The sequence below is a fragment of the Triticum urartu genome, chromosome 2A (assembly GCF_056163025.1).
Source record: "Triticum urartu cultivar PI428250 chromosome 2A, HENAU_Tu73, whole genome shotgun sequence".
Lineage (NCBI taxonomy): Eukaryota > Viridiplantae > Streptophyta > Magnoliopsida > Poales > Poaceae > Triticum > Triticum urartu.
In genome coordinates, this window is record NC_141874.1 from 613,991,622 (window position 1) to 614,008,806 (window position 17,185).

General features: G+C 48.5%; 1 long non-coding RNA gene across 1 annotated transcript; it reads right to left on the bottom strand.

Moving 5' to 3' along the window:
- Positions 1–13,300: 13,300 nt before the first annotated feature.
- Positions 13,301–16,575, bottom strand: LOC147986223 (uncharacterized). The gene is made up of 3 exons (XR_015615187.1): positions 16,169–16,575; positions 14,933–15,013; positions 13,301–13,629 (listed from the first exon to the last, which is right to left on the bottom strand). It is a non-coding gene; the product is annotated as an uncharacterized LOC147986223 (long non-coding RNA).
- Positions 16,576–17,185: the final 610 nt, after the last annotated feature.

Here is a 17,185-nt window from a genome sequence, read left to right on the forward strand (position 1 = left end):
TTCTATGCTCAATGAAGAGTTTCTCCATGGATGGCCTATCAATGGTGCTGGATTCTGTCAAGATCTTATATATCCAAATGAATAGTTTTGATCTGAACAAGATTATTGGCTTGCTGCAATGCTTTCCATGTCTGGAGAAGTTGAATATAAAGGTGATAATTTCACGCACATTGGAAGCCCACATATAGTGTACTAGAATTAACCGTTCAGCTGTTGCTCTTTCGACACTCTTCTTTTAGACCTTAACTGTTTTCAATCTTCATGTCTATTTAGGCAACATGACGGGGTAAGAAAGTTATGACCAATCGATGGATTCGTAAGCATCGGGATTTTCTCACTTCTCACGAGATTCGATTGAAGACAATAACGCTAGAATGATATGTAGCCAACCATGAAAACACAGGATTTGTCACATTCTTCCTGCTGAATGCGAGGTTACTATTGTCCATCGGCCTTAAGTTTATCAACAACATGGTTTTGACGGATGGGTATGTCGAAGAGCAAAAAAAGGAGTTCCAGGTGGGAAAAGAGCTTCTGAACGTGCCGGGCTTCTATTTACAACATATTGTGGTCATAATCCAGTAAATTTTACGACTCGGGATGTTCATTCTATGGACCTGGCCGATCCATTTGACTGTGACTGCCGAAAATAGTGCTGGAGTTAGATGTTGTTGCCCTTTTCAATCTGTTTTTTTTGTAAACCTGATGAACAATTAACCCTCGTGCTTTTGTACAGTTTGTAAGCTGGAGTTAGATGTTCCTGCCCTTTTCAATTCGGCTGTGACTGTCATATTTTCTTTGAAACAAGGCAAATGGCTTGCCATTCGTTTAATTTAGAGTGAAATATTGTAACAAATCCCAACCAAGGGAAATAACATCACTCTCGCCGGCTGCTTGAGCTCACTGTGCATTACAGAAGCCAAGTGATTAGCCCCCACCAGCACCCACAAACTTATTTCGAACTAGCACATCAAATGGGTTGTAAATTTTCATAGGAAAGGCTGCATGACCATGACATATTTGGATTCTGACATTTGGGACCCGCGAGGAAATAGCCTATCCAAGGTGGTGTCGACTTACTAGCCAGTCAACAAACAATTCTGCCTACCAGCCGTTGGATTGACATCCAACATCTGTCGTGTATCTTCTATCTCTTGTCTTCTTCTTCCTCCAGCCGCCCAAACCAAACCACCCTGTTGGCTCTGCCTGCTCCCGCCTCCCATGGCTGGCTGCGCCTCCGCCGCCCTACCGTACGTACCCTCCAACGTTGGCCAGTCCCTCCCTCTATTCCCCACACGTCCTGTTATTCTCCAGCGATGTCAGCCCCAACACGCACCCGCGCCCGAACCGGTCAACCCTCGTACTCCCCTCCGCCTGCGACTGGACCAGCGCATCTTCAACGGCTCCTGTTCATTCCGTCCGAGGCCTCGCCGTCGTCCTCCGCCTTGCGGCCTTGGTTCGCTCGCCGTGCGCGGTGCGCCACCCTCTTGCGTTGTCAACGTCGTCAACAACCGAGAGGAACAAGGACATGACTCTACGTGGAGAGGATGACAGTAGGGACCCACCAGCGTCATGGCAGTACGCAAGCAAGTGCCTCTATAGTACAAGCCCAAGAATATGGTTCCTCCTAATGGTTGGACATCTGCGTCTCATGCCGTTGTCAACATAGTCAATAAACGAGAGAATTACACTACGAGCGGCTGACACCAGGGACCCAGCAAGTCGCGCAGTTTTTTTGAGGAACAAGCAGTTGTTATTTATACTAGTTTTAGCGACGGATCAGGGTAACAACGGGGCTGTGCGGGCGCTGTGGCCCGTCTAGCCAGGGTTTTATTTACGTTTACCCCATCATGAGCCCAGTTGTGTTTTTTTCTTGCTGAAAATGGCCAGTCCAGTTCTATTTTTTAAAAAGAAATACCCAAACAAGGCCTACTTGCTTTATCGGCCTTGCTGGGCTGCAAATCTTTCAAGACGAGGAGAGTTTCATTCGGTTTGCCTAGAAATGGGTTGTACATTTTTAAAACACATCAAACCGGGAATTAGTTTCAATTTTTTTTCATTACAAGATCTTAAATTCCATTGATTTTTATGCGTGGACAATTATTTGGATTTTATATTTATATAATTTTTTTTCAAAATAGTTTGAATGTGAATCGATATTTCTGGATTAAAAACAGTTGACCGCACCAAAATATGCAAAATTTCGTATACTTTTTAACCGTGGCCACAATATGGGGTGTAATGCTAACGAAAAGAAGATGGGCTCCAAAAAAATTCTTAAGAATTAGCAAATGGGCTATACATTATTAGAAATAATGGCAGATGGGTTGTATGCTATTTTCCACGGATTTGAGGCTGACTTGTGCGCCTACTACAGGTTGACGCGTATGCTTTCATAAAAAAAGATTGACGCACACGCAACGCCCTGTCAACTTAGTCAACACACGAGAGCAGTGACTGTTGGATGTCCATCCAACGGTTGTCGTGCTTCTTCAATCTCTGCTCTTCATGCTCCAGCCGCTCAAACAAGCGCCGACGGGACTGCCTGCTCCCTCCTCCCGCGGCCGGCTATGCTGCCGCGCAGGCCTCACGGCCCCACCGTACTCCCATCGCTGGCCTAGCCATCTCTCTACTCACCCACACATGCTGTTATTCTCCGGCGACGGCAGACGAACTAGTAAACCCCTGTACTCCTCCACGTGGGAAACAACTACCGAGTATTCCCTGGCACTGTGTCGTTCCCTTCCTAGGCCTCACCGTCGTCCACCGCCCTGGTGCTCTCGGCGCGGCCTCGTCAACGTGGTGAATGAACGACATCCATCGGAAGTGGACTGTACGTGGAGAGGCTGACAGCTGGGTCCATGGCCGCACGCAAGGAAATGCCTCCTTATTACGCGCAAAATAATGATTCCTCCACCTGACAGCTAGGACCCACAGGAAGGGCCTCTGTATTTCGTCAAAAAAACGTTCCCCCCGCTGACAGGTCAAACCCACCAGCTATATCTTCGCACGCAAGGAAGTGCCTCCTTATTACGCCCAAAAAAATGAATACCCCCTGCTAGCTGGGACCCACCATATTGTTGGGCTGACTTGTGGGCCTACTAAGTTGACGGGGACGGAGGGCTTTGTCAACTTAGTCAATACTCCGGTGACCATATGATGTCCATCCAACGGCCATAGTGCTTCTTCAACCTCTGGTCTTCTTGCTCCAGCCGCCCAAAGCAGCGCCGGTCGTGCCGCCTGCTCCTGCCTCCCGTGGCCGGCTGTGCTACCGTGGAGGCCTCACCGCCCCCATACTACTCCCACCACTGGCCAGGCCATCCCTCCACTCACCCACATCCCCTGTTATTTTGCGGCAACGGCAGCCTCACACCGCAGCCGAACGAGTGAACGCTCGTACTCCTCTCCGCGTGGGCATCCACTGCCGCGTCTTGCCCGGCTCCGCGTCATCCCCTTCCTAGGCCTCGCCGTCGTCCACCGCCGTGGTGCTCTCGGCGCGGCGTGGCGTGGTCAATGTGGTCAACGACCGACTTCCATCGGAAGAGTACTGTACGTGGAGAGGCTGACAGCTGGGTCCATGGCAGCCGCAAGGAAGTGCCTCCTTATTACGCGGAAAATAATGATTCCTCCACCTGACAGCGGGGACCCACCGGACGGGCCACCAGTATTTTGCGAAAAAATCGTTTCCCCCTGACTGCTGGGACCCACCGGACGGGCCACCGTATTTCACGAAAAAAACGTTCCCCCCGCTGTCAGCTCAGACCCACCGGAAGTGCCTCCTTATTACGCACAAAAAAATGAATACTCCCTCGGCTAGCTGGGACCCACCTTGGTGGGAGGCTGACTTGTGGGCCTACTAAGTTGACAGGGACGAAGGGCTTTGTCAACTTAGTCAATATGAACGATTCTAGCTCCAGTGACCGTACGATGTCCATCCAACGGTCGTAGTGCTTCTTTAACCTCTGGTCTTCTTGCTCCAGCCGCCTAAAGCAGCGCCGATCGTGCCGCATGCTCCTGCCTCCCGTGGCCGGTTGTGCTGCCGCAGAGGCCTCACCGCCCCCTACTATTCCCACAGCTGGCCAGGCCCTGCGGTGACGGCAGCCTCACACCGTAGCCGAACCAGTGAACCCTCCTACTCCTCTCCGCGTGGGCTTCCACTGCCGTGTCTTCTCCGGCTCCGCGTCGTCCCCTTCCTAGGCCTCACCGTCGTCCACCGCCGTGGTGCTCTCCGCACGGCGTGGTCAACGTGGTCAAGGAACGACTTCCATCGGAAGAGTACTATACATGGAGAGGCTGACAGCTGGGTCCATGGCCATAGCCTAGTTTTTTGTGATTTGGCAAGTAAGTCGCTTTGTCAGGCCTGTTGGGCTGCAAATCTTTCAAGACAAGGAGAGCTTTCATTCGGCTGGCCGAGAAAATGGCCCATCAGTAATGAGAAATGGGCTGTACATTTTTAAAACACATCAAACCGGCAATTAGTTTCAAATATATTTTTTTCATTTCAAGATTTTAAATTACATTAATTTTTATGCGTGGAGAATTTGTTGGATTTTATATTGATATACATTTATTTTTAAAATCAGTTTGAATGTGAGTCGAAATTTCGGAATTTAAAAACAGTTCGGACCGCACTAAAATATGCAAAATTTTGTATAATTTTTTAACCGTGGCCACAATATGGGCTGTAATGCTAACAAAAAGAATATGGGCTCCAAAAAAACCTTAAGAATTAGCAAAGGGGCTGTAAATTATTAGAAATAATGGCAGATGGGCTGTATGTTGTTTTCCACAGATTTGAGGCTTTCCTAAAAAAAAGGTTGACACACAAGCACTGACTGTTGGATGTCCATCCAATAGCCGTCGTGCTACTTCAATCTCTGCTCTTCCTGCTCCAGCCGCTCAAACAAGCGCCGGCGGGACTGCCTGCTCCCTCCTCCCCGCGGCCGGCTGTGCTGTCGCGCAGGCCTCATCGCCCCACCGTACTCCCATCGCTGCCCTAGCCATCCCTCTACTCACCCACACCTGTTATTATTCTTCGGTGACGGCAGACGAACCAGTAAACCCTCGTACAGTCGTACTCCCCTCCGCGTGGGAAACAACTGCTGAGTCTTCCCTGCCTCTGTGTCGTCCCCTTCCTAGGCCTCGCCGTCGTCCACCGCCGTGGTGCTCTCGACGCCGCGTGGTCAATGTGGTCAACGACCGACTTCCATCGGAAGAGTACTGTGCGTGGAGACGCTGACAGCTGGGTCCACGGCCGCAGCAAGGAAGTGCCTCCTTATTACGCGCAAAATAATTATTCCTCCACCTGACAGCAGGGACCCACCGGACGGGCCACCGTATTTCGCGAAAAAAACGTTTCCCCCTGACTGCTGGGACCCACCAGCTACACCTTCGCACGCAAGGAAGTGCGTTCGGGCAAAAAAACAAAACGATTCGCCTCCCTGACTGCTGGGACCCACCAGCTACATCTTCGCACACAAGGAAGTGCCTGACAGTCGGGACCCACCTAGTCGAAGCGTACATAGCGTTGTCATTCTGGTCACGAACGTGTACGTACATATATACTGGTGGATGTAGAGGCACGCACGTGTCGTAGTAGAGGCGCGCGCGTAGCATGTACACGTACGTACAGCGGCTAGGGTGCAAGAAAGAAAATACGGCCACGTATGTGTACATACGGGTGGGGTCTCGAACGCCTACTCGCGCATACGTATGGCGAGGGCTCGTTGACATGGCTGGGTCGGAACGGAGAAACAGCATCGTCGTCGTGTTCATGGGGAGGCAACGGAATGTGTCGTGTTCAGGGGGAGGCAACGGTATGCGTCGTGTTCATCGGGAGGCAACGGAACGCGTCGGAGCCAACCGGCTGGGTCGGAACGGAATGCGTGGCCGTGTTCATCGAGAGGGCTTGGACGGAACAGGCGATGGAAACGAGGCCTGGCATACCGCAAAACGGAGGAAACGGCCTTGTGTTCGACCGGCCACGTTCGAAACGGGATCCTGTTCATCGGGAGGGGTCTGGCGTACCGCAAAACGGACGAAACAGACCTCCTATGGTCGAAACGGGGGTCCTGTTGATTGGGAGGGGTCTGGCGTACCACAAAACGGACGAAACGGACCTCCTACGGTCGAAACGGGGGTCCTGTTGATCGGGAGGGGTGTGGCATACCGCAAAACGGACGAAACGGACCTCCTATGGTTGAAACGGGGGTCCTGTTCATCGGGAGGGGTGTGGCGTACCACAAAACGGGACTCCACGGGATACTATTCATCTCCACCGTCGACCTCCTCCAGCCTCCACGGGCTACCGTCGACCTCCTCCAGCTCCACGGGCTCCTGTTCATCCAGCCTCCACCGCGCGCTACTCCACCGGCTACTGTTCAACCACCCCTCCACGGGCACCCCTCCATTGTCTACTGTTCATCCAGCCCTCCACACCACGGGGTCCTGTTCAACCACCCCTTTACGGGCACCCCTCCACCGTCTACTGTTTATCCAACACTCCACCACACCACGGGTTCTTGTTCATCCAGAGGCAACGCCACCGCTCACTGTTCATCCAACCCCCCCCCTCCCGCAACGCTCACTGTTCATCCCAGAGGCAGCATCGACCGGCTTCAGTTAGCAGCAGTAGCGAAGGAATCGCTCGACCGGGTTCAGTTAACAGCCATCGATCGATTGCTCGGGTTCAGTAACGCGTAGCCTGCAGTGCAATCGCTCGGATTCAGTTAGAGCCCAACGCCTCGCTCAGGTTTAGTTAGAGCCAACGCCTCGCACACACGCGCGTACGTGTACGAGAGAAACGCGCATCGCTCGGCCCCCGACCTCCCACCGTAACCGGGAACTCCCTGAAATTTTCCTCGCCCTCGCTTCTACCACGGTTTTTTCCATCATGGACGGCCCAAAGAATGTCATGCAGCTGCGTCTTCGGCCCGCCTAGGATGAAAAGCCCATTTTCTGTCATGATTTTTTGTCATAGAAGTAGGAGCCCACCACATCTATGATGATACCGGGATTTGTCACAATTATCGTCATAGAAGTGTCATATGTATGACAAAAAATTTCGTTTGGCCCAAAATGTCACGGATGTGTCTTTTTTTGTAGTGGGATAAGACAATTCCCGAGCTCTTCGCAATGCTAAAAGCTGCGGAGCTAGAAATCAAGAAGGAGCGTCAAGTGTTGATGGTCAACAAGACCACTAGTTTCAGGAAGAAGGGCAAAGGGAAGAAGGGGAACTTCAAGAAGAACGGCAAACAAGTTGCTGCTCAAGTGAAGAAGCCCAAGTCTAGACCTAAGCCTGGAAGCGGAACTGCCCCAAGTATTTGGCGGATAAGAAGGATGGAAAGTGAAAGGTATATTTGATATACATGTTATTGATGTGTACCTTAATACTGCTCGCAGTAGCGTCTGGGTATTTGATACCGGTTCTGTTGCTCATATTTGCAACTCGAAACATGGGCTATGGATTAAGCGAAGATTGGCTAAGGACGAGGTGATGATGCGCGTGGGAAATGGTTTCAAAGTCGATGTGATCGCGGTCGGCACGCTACCTCTACATCTACCTTTGGGATTAGTATTAGACCTAAATAATTATTATTTGGTGCCAGCGTTAAGCATGAACATTATATCTGGATCTTGTTTGATGCGAGACGGTTATTCATTTAAACCAGGGAATAATGGTTGTTCTATTTATATGAGTAATATCTTTTATGGTCATGCACCCTTGATGAGTGGTCCATTTTTATTGAATCTCGATAGTAGTGATACACATATTCATAGTATTGAAGCCAAAAGATATAAGTTTAATAATGATAGTGCAACTTATTTGTGGCACTGCCATTTAGGTCATATTGGTGTAAAGCGCATGAAGAAACTCCATGCTGATGGGCTTTTGGAATCACTTGATTATGAATCACTTGATGCTTGCGAACCATGCCTCATGGGCAAGATGACTAAGACTCCGTTCTCCGGAACAATGGAACGAGCAATAGACTTATTGGAAATAATACATACTGATGTATGCAGTCCGATGAGTGTTGATGCCCGTGGCGGGTATCGTTATTTTCTGACCTTCACAAATGATTTGAGCAGATATGGGTATATCTACTTGATGAAACATAAGTCTGAAACATTTGAAAAGTTCAAGGAATTTCAGAGTGAAGTGGAAAATCATCGTAACAAGAAATTAAGTTTCTACGATCTAATCGTGGAGGTGAATATTTGAGTTATGAGTTTGGTCTTCATTTGAACCAACGCGGAATAGTTTCGCAACTCACGCCACCTGGAACACCACAACGAAATGGTGTGTCTGAACGTCGTAACCGCACTTTATTAGATATGGTGTGATCTATGATGTCTCTTACTGATTTACTGCTATCGTTTTGGGGTTATGCTTTAGAGACGGTTGCATTCATAATAGGCACCATTGAAATCCATTGAGACGACACCATATGAACTATGGTTTGGCAAGAAACCCAAGTTGTCGTTTCATAAAGTTTGAGGTTGCGATGCTTATGTAAAAAACTTCAACCTGATAAGCTCGAACCCAAATCGGAGAAATGTGTCTTCATAGGATACCCAAAGGAGACTGTTGGGTACACCTTCTGTCACAGATCCGAAGGCAAGATATTTGCTGCTAAGAATGGATCCTTTCTAGAGAAGGAGTTTCTCTCGAAAGAAGTGTGTCATGGAATTGTCACGGAAGATGTCCTAGCGAAAGGACTTATTCGTATGGCCATCGCAACTAGGAATCTTAAAGGGGTTAATCGGGACAAAGGACACGAGAGGGTTTTATACTAGTTCGGCCCCTTACGATGAAGGTAAAAGCCTACGTCTAGTTGGGGTTGATATTGCTGGGGTTTCGATCACCAAGAGGCTCAACTCGCCGCTTGGTAATCGATCTGTTGTTTCTTGTCCTAAGCCGCCACCGGGTCGTCCCTTTATATACACAGGTTGACGCCCGGTGGCCTACAGAGTCCCGGTCGGCTCATACTCGTGTCCGGCTCGGTGACTTCCTTTACATGCCTTTCTTTACAAGTATTTCCTTACATACGGCGGTTCACAATATCAAGCCTTAAGCCGCCTTCAGGCCCTTTGGGCCTTCTATAATATTTAATGAACTATCATCTTAATGTTTACTGGGCTTCCTTTGTAACCCGCCATTGGGGCTGACCCGACCCCTCCTGGGCGGGTCATAACTGATAGCTATATCCCCAACATTAGGCCCCAGGTTGACTTTGAACTTCGTTCTTTGTCAATCTTCAACACTTAGAAAAAATCCATCTTCTTATCCTCACAGAAGTTTCTATAACCCGCCATGACGTCACCTCTTGGAAATGCAAAAAACTTTTTAGGACGTCATCTTCCAACGGATCTTCACTTTTAATGTCTCCCAAGAATCGAGGCGTTTGTGTAGTTGGATAACCATTATTCGGCTCTTCCTCGATTTTCGCGCCCATCTGTTCACCTATTTCCTTATAAATAGGCTCACCCCGGCCTTCCTCATTCTTCTCTCTCTCTCCGTCTTCTTCCTCTCGCGACCCTGCTACTGCTCGAGCTTCGCCGCCGCCGCGCTCCACCTCCGTCTCCGTCAACCTTGGCCGCTGCATCAACCCGAGTTGGTTTAGAGAAACGGCGGCGACCTCCGCAGAAGATCTGTGGCTGTAAGTACTCACTTTCCTACTCCTCGGATCCATGTTTATGGTTTCTGCATGTTCTTCGCAGTTCGTCATGGCTTCTTCGTAGTTCTTCCACTGCCTCCTCTTTTTGATCCAAAAGAGATGTATGTTCATGCAGTAGTTGTTTGGTGCCTCCTTTTGAGACTAGCAGACTCCTTTTTCTGGTACAAGGGCTACATTTAGATCTGATGAACTTATCTGTCTGTATTTTTAGGTCTAGAATTTTTTTCATTTTGAACAGCCATTTGATCTGAAATAATATCAAGCATTTTGGGAAACTTGTTTGTCCCAACACTTAGTTGAATCCGCTTTCTGAAAGAATCTATACTCATGGCGGCTTACCGCGCCGGCTTTCTTTTCCTTATATGTCATTAGCCCTTAGTTAAGCCGCCATTACTTCCCTATATTACCATCATTTAGCTGTTAATTTCACCATTGAGTTGAACCGGCATGTTGCCTTTCTTTCAGTTTGCTTCTTGAACATCATGCCGTCCAAAGCGCCAACCATCTGCAATTTGGTTCCCTCAATCGTAACCGAGGAACATTTGAAGGAGTTCTTTACCATAGGGTTTTTGCCAGGGAAAAACGTCATGTCTTACCATGCCCTGACCCGGAAGAAGAACGACCCAATCTAAGAGACGGCGAAGTGATTTTTTTTTACTGACCACATGAACCGTGGCTTCTCACCGCCCGGCTCAAAGTTCTTCAGAGAGGTCCTTCATTTTTTCAAACCCCATCCTCAAGACATCGGGCCCAATTCCATATCTAATGTTTGTAGCTTCCAAGTGCTCTGTGAGGCGTATCTTCAACAAGAGCCAACCGTGGAACTGTTTAGAGAATACTTTTATCTGAACCGGCAGAAAGAGTGCACCAATGGCCTTAGCTTAGAGCTTGGAGGTATCTCAATTCAGCGCCGGCAGGGTGCCGTCTTCCCCCTCCTAGTCTTTCCAAGTCATCCAAAGGACTGGAATCAGACTTGGTTTTACTGTCAAGACATCTCTCCGGCAAATAAAAAGCCATTGCCGGGTTATCGCCCCGATCATCTTGACTCCAAGTTCACGCTTCCTGACAAGCTCACTGCTGCTGAACGCAAGAGATTGATGCCATCCATCAAAAAGATCAATGCTTTGTTAGGGAACGGGTTAACTGGAGTTGATCTGACTTACTTCTGGATCTCATGGCGGGTCATCCCTCTAAGCCGTCGGTCAAAACTAATGTACGAATATGGTGGCAGCCCAGATGACTCTCTTCGTCACAGCCCCGTTGATTTGACAGAAGAAGATATTGTTTCAAGGTCAACCCTTCTGGTAAACGGAAAATACGAAGATTGCAGTATTGTTGGATTAAACCCCTTCTGCAAGCTTAACCCGGCGACAGAAGTAAGGATATTCTGATCTCTCTCCTTTATATTTTCCAAGCCGCATTGTCTAATACTTGCCTGATCTTTCATCTTGTTTTTACCTGTCTGCAGGCCAAATCTGACTTCTGGAAAGCTAAATATGACCACGAGGCTGCCAAGAAAGTGAAAATCGCCGCTATAAACGCCAAGAAAACGATCCGGAGATCAAAAAAGAAGAAGAAGAGCACTGTTGACGAGTTGAGAAGGCTTGATGAGACTTCTGAGTCGGAGGTAACCCGTGACTTCCTTGGCCAATCTTTTTAGTAATCTTATTAACACTGATCATTACCAAGATGACACTGGGGCCAGTCAGGCCGTAGAAGAAGAGGTAACTACTTCCTCCGACTCAGCCCATTTGCCAAGACAAAAACTTTGAGTCGTAACCCGGAAAGTAAGGTTTTCACACCCTTTAGCTTACCTGGATCCTCAGTTTCTTTTGAAAAAACAGCAACATGAGATCCGTCGTCAAGCCCGGACCGAAGACAAACCGGCTGTTGCTCTTCAACAAACTCCTCAAAACGCCAGAATGAGGTTTATTTCTTTGTTTTTAACTCTCTGTTAATGGATCTCCTCCCTTGCATTGCTTATTTTGTCTTATCTTTGCAGGAGGTATCTCGCTCCTCTGGCGACTCGTATCAAACCCAGTTTCTGGCCTTCAAGACTGCCCCTGGGTAAGGAAAAAAATCCTTTGTCTTCTGTACTTTTCAAATTGTCTCTTTATACTGATAATCTTATAATATTTCACTTAGTGGCCAAGCTAAGTCTAAGAAGGCCAAGGTGACTAAGCCGGTGGAAGACCCGCCGATCCTTGCATCTGACCTGGCCAGGCCACCTTCTCCTTTAACTGTCGCCCCAGAAGACCCGCCTGTTGATGCAGAAGCAAATCCTCCTGAACCGTCGTTTGATGAGACCACCGTGAATCCTTCCGCAACTAGACCATCGAGCTCAGCCAACCCGCCATCACCATCTGCACAAGACGTTCAGATCACCGGGAGCCGTTTTATTGAGTCGGGTAATCCAATCGTGCTAGCTCGCCACACAGCAAAACAAGAGGCATTGGAGAGGCAGAAAGTGCGCTTTGACGTTGCCAATTATAATCATCTAAATGCCAATGATATTTTATCCGGCTATCTCAGCCATGTGCACTCCAGTCGCAATTCTGAGATCGAAATGGTCAAACAGTTGCAGTTGAAATACGAGGTATGTGCTTCCGGCTTACTTATATTCCTCCAGCCCCCAAGTCTTCAGATTATGAGAGAACCGGAATGATCTGTAGACTTTATAATATAGGACAAGACCTTTACCTTTGAAACTTGTCTTGATCTCAATAAAATAGAACAAAGCTACACGTGTAGTCCCCAAGGGCCGGTTCTTTTTTATCATAAATGAGCTGGTACTTTAAATTTGATTTGTACCGTATTCATAGAACTTAATACTCCGGCTTAACCTTGAGAAACTTGCTGAATTGCATACATTAGCCCCCAAGTGCCAAGTGATGTTACTTTGTAATGTCCTTGGGACTTAAAATATGTCTTTTTAGAGTCATAAAAATTTGTTTTGGCATACATTAGCCCCCAAGTCTCAAGTGGTTTTTTCTAAAGTACTTGAGACTTGAATCTTGACCTTTGGACCTTAACTGAAGTCTTGACTCACCTGGGTACATTTCTTGCAGAATGCATTATCTAAACTGGACTCGCAATTGACTGATGCGAAGACCCGGCTGGCAGGTCAGGAGGCAGAAATCAAATCTGCTAACTCCAAATTGCGAGTAAGTCTGGCTGAGAATGAGAAATTAAAGACCAGCTACATCGCCAAGAAGAAAACCTGGGCAGAGGAAAAACACTTCTAACACAACGCGCTGAAAAAGCCGAAGCAGCCCTTGAAGAGGTTTCAACAGAGCTGAACGGCTTAAAAAGCCGGGTGTCTCAAATGGTGGCTGCCATCTTTGGTAATCCGTCTGTTTTTAATCTTGTGTACTTGTTTGCTTATCCGAGATATAAGCCGCCAGCTGACTTTGTTTATAAAATATGTGCAGGCCCACGGAGCAAGAACCTGAGCCAAGATCATGTGATTAAACTGAAGGCAGTATATACCTTAGTAGAACAACTATATATTGGCGCGCAACGGGCACTTGCCGCCATATCTCCTGGTAATTGTAACGTCCCGATTTGACCATACACTAATCATACACGCAAACGTGTACGATCAAGATCAGGGGCTCACGGGAAGATATCACAACACAACTCTACAAATAAAATAAGTCATACAAGCATCATATTACAAGCCAGGGGCCTCGAGGGCTCGAATACAAGAGCTCGATCATAGACGAGTCAGCGGAAGCAACAATATCTGAGTACAGATATAAGTTAAACAAGTTTGCCTTAAGAAGGCTAGCACAAACTGGGATACAGATCGAAAGAGGCGCAGGCCTCCTGCCTGGGATCCTCCTAAACTACTCCTGGTCGTCGTCAGCGGGCTGCACGTAGTAGTAGGCACCTCCCGAGTAGTAGTAGTCGTCGTCAACGGTGGCGTCTGCCTCCTGGGCTCCAACGTCTGGTCGCAGCAATCGAGTATAGGAAGGGGCGAAAAGGGGGAGAAAAGCAACCGTGAGTATTCATCCAAAGTACTCGCAAGCAAGGAGCTACACTATGTATGCATTGGTATCAAATGGAATAAGGGTATCATATGTGGACTGAACTGCAGAATGCCGGAATAAGAAGGGGATAGCTAGTCCTATCGAAGACTACGCTTTTGGTAACCTCCATCTTGCAGCAGGAGAAGAGAGTAGATGGTAAGTTCACCAAGTAGCATCGTGTAGCATAATCCTAACCGATGATCCTCCCCTCGTCGCCCTGTGAGAGAGAGATCACCGGTTGTATCTGGCACTTGAAAGGGTGTGTTTTATTAAGTATCCGGTTCTAGTTGTCATAAGGTTAAGGTACAACTCCAAGTCGTCCTGTTACCGAAGATCACAGCTATTCGAATAGATTAACTTCCCTGCAGGGGTGCACCACATAACCCAACACGCTCGATCCCATTTGGCCGGACACACTTTCCTGGGTCATGCCCGGCCTCGGAAGATCAACACGTCGCAGCCCTACCTAGGCACAATAGAGAGGTCAGCACGCCGGTCTAAATCCTGTGGCGCAGGGGTCTGGGCCCATCGCCCATTGCACACCTGCATGTTGCGTACGCGGCCGGTGAGCAGACCTAGCCTCCCTTATACAAGAGTAGGCGTTCCAGTCCAACCCGGCGCGCGCCGCTCAGTCGCTGACGGTACGAAGGCTTCGGCTGATACCACGACGTCGAGTGCCCATAACTGTCCCCGCGTAGATGGTTAGTGCGTATAGGCCAGTGCCAGACTCAAATCAAATACCAAGATCTCGTTAAACGTGTTAAGTATCCGCGAAGGCCGACCAGGGCCAGGCCCACCTCTCTCCTAGGTGGTCTCAACCTGCCCTGTCGCTCCGCCACAAAGTAACAGTCGGGGGCCGACGGTAACTCAGGCCCACCTCTACCGGGATGGAGCCACCTGCCCCTTCAGCCCCCAACTCCGAACAGTTCCACAGGTAATGTAACAGTGTAAAGTATATAGTATATGCCCATGATCACCTCCCGAAGTGATCACGGCCCAGTAGTAAAGCATGCCAGACGGACAAGAGTGTAGGGCCACTGATGGAACACTAGCATCCTATACTAAGCAGTAGGATAGTAGGTAAAGATAACAACAGTAGTAGCAAAGACAGGCTATGCATCAGAATAGGATTAACGGAAAGCAGTAACATGCTACACTACTCTAATGCAGGCAGTAGAGAGAAGGAATAGGCGATATTGGGTTGATCAAGGGGGGGCTTGCCTCGAAGCTCTGCTCCAAAGGAACGGTCGTCGGTGACGTAGTCGATCACAAGGGCAGCATCGACGTCAGTCTGGAAGTCTACTGGAGAGAAGAGGGGGAGAAACAATAAATATAAATCAAACAAAGTATCATAAAAGCATACCATGACAAAACACGGTGCTAGGGGTGATCCAACGTAGTGCTAGGTGATACGGACGAAGAAAGAAAACATCCGGAAATGTTTTCCTAACGTTTGGCATTTTTCGGACAGATGAATCAGAGGGGATGGATCCATGTTCACTATGCTAGCGGCACGTGACAGATGAACGGATGGCATATTCGGGTTCATCATACTTTTTTGAACAACTTTCATATATAAATTATTTTCATCTGACTTACGGTTATTTCACTATGATTTTCTGAAGTTTTAATAGTATTTTGGAATTCTTTTAATTCGAATTTAAAACAAAACAAAAAAATTGCTGAGTGTAACCAGGGGTCTCCTAGTCTACTGTATGGCAAGTGGGGCCTGGATGAACTGAGTCATCAGGTCAACATTCAACGTTGACTGGGTTGACCGCTATAGTGCCGGTGGGGGCGTCCACATGTCATTGTGAAATATTTAATTAAACAATATTTAACAGGGATGGTCCCACATGTCAAAGGGGTACAAGTAAAACTAAACCTAATATATATATATATATATATATATATATATATATATATATATAAACACACACACACTAACAAAGAGGCTTGTTCTAATTGGGGATTAGCTCCTAAGTTAAACAGAGAGCCGACCCTGACGTGAAGTGGCCCAAGGCCATCGCTGGAGTGCATGGACGTGTTGTGCAGCGAGGCCGGCGGCCGGCGGCCACCGGCTAGATGCGTAGCAGGGCAATAGCGGCCAAAGCAGCAGTACACAAGAGTAGTATTAGTAGTAGTAGGCAAGAGCAGCAGCAGTATGCAAGAGTAGCAGCACTAGCCAGCGGCAGGAGCGACAACAGCGTAGCGGCAGCAGGGCGAAGGCAGCGGCGGCAGGCGCAGGGGCATGGGCGGATGGGCGTGGGCACCCGCGGCCAGGCGCGCGCAGGGGGTGGCCGAGCACGCGCGCTGGCTCGGCCAGGGTGCGGTGGGCGCATGACGCGAGCACAGCCGGGCGAAGCTGCAGCCACGGCGACCATGGACGAGCTCGGAACCGGCGGCAAACGGTACAAATCGAAAGTGGAAAACGAGGGAATGGATAAAGGGGCTCACGTTGAGGCCGTGGGCGAGGTCCGAGAGGTCGGAGATGGCCCGGAGCAGCGGCATCTGCCCACGGACGACGGTGTACACGAGGAAGACGACGGCGATGGCGGGCGAACGGGGCCTCTAGCTCGATCCCTTTGTCATGGGTGAAGAAGAAGATGACGATGGAGCCCCCTGGACGTATTCTCAAGTGCCGGGGAGGTCGTCGGCCGCGGCGACGGCGTGCTCGGTTCCCTCCAGATCGAGAAGAGGGGTGAGAGAGGGGAGTAGCGGGAGAGGCAAGGGAGCGAACTAGGGTTCGAGAGAGGGCGAGGGGGTCTTGTAGGCGCCGGGGGGGCGCGGGATGGCCGCCACGCACAGCCATGGCCGGCGGATGGCCGCCACGCCTCCTCCCCTGTCTCCTGTAGCGAGAGGAAGGGGACAAGGGGGTGGCTGGGCCGGTTTTTGTTAGATGGGCCAAGTGGCCTAGTAGATTAGGTCTGTTGCTTCCTTTCCCTTCTATTTTTGTTTCATTTTCTCTCTTTTTTTTATTTTTTTGACTTAAGTTTAATAGTAAACTAGTTTTATCAATATATAAATATTTTCCCATAATTTACTTTGCAAATTTATACACTTTCGCAAATGTTTGGGAGCTATTTGAAAAAGTTTGGAAATATTTATAATTAAAAAAGGCACTTAAAATATTGATTTGGTCCCTGTTTTCAATTGTTTTCGGGCACTTAACATTTCATTAAATGCACGTTTCTCCATGAAAATACTAAGTGATTATTTGCAACATTGCGAACATTTTCTTTTTCTGTTTGAAGAAATATTATTTTGACCTTATTTTAAACTTTGAATTTGAACTCGATTAGGATCAAAGTGAGGTTTAGCAACTTGATTATGATAACATGGCATCATTAGGCAGGAGATAACTGTAGGGTGATTCTCAGGGTGTTACAAATCTCCTCCACTGCAAGAAATCTCGTCCCGAGATTTAAGAGGTGGAGTAAGGAGGGAAGTTCTGGTTACGAAATTCTAACGGAT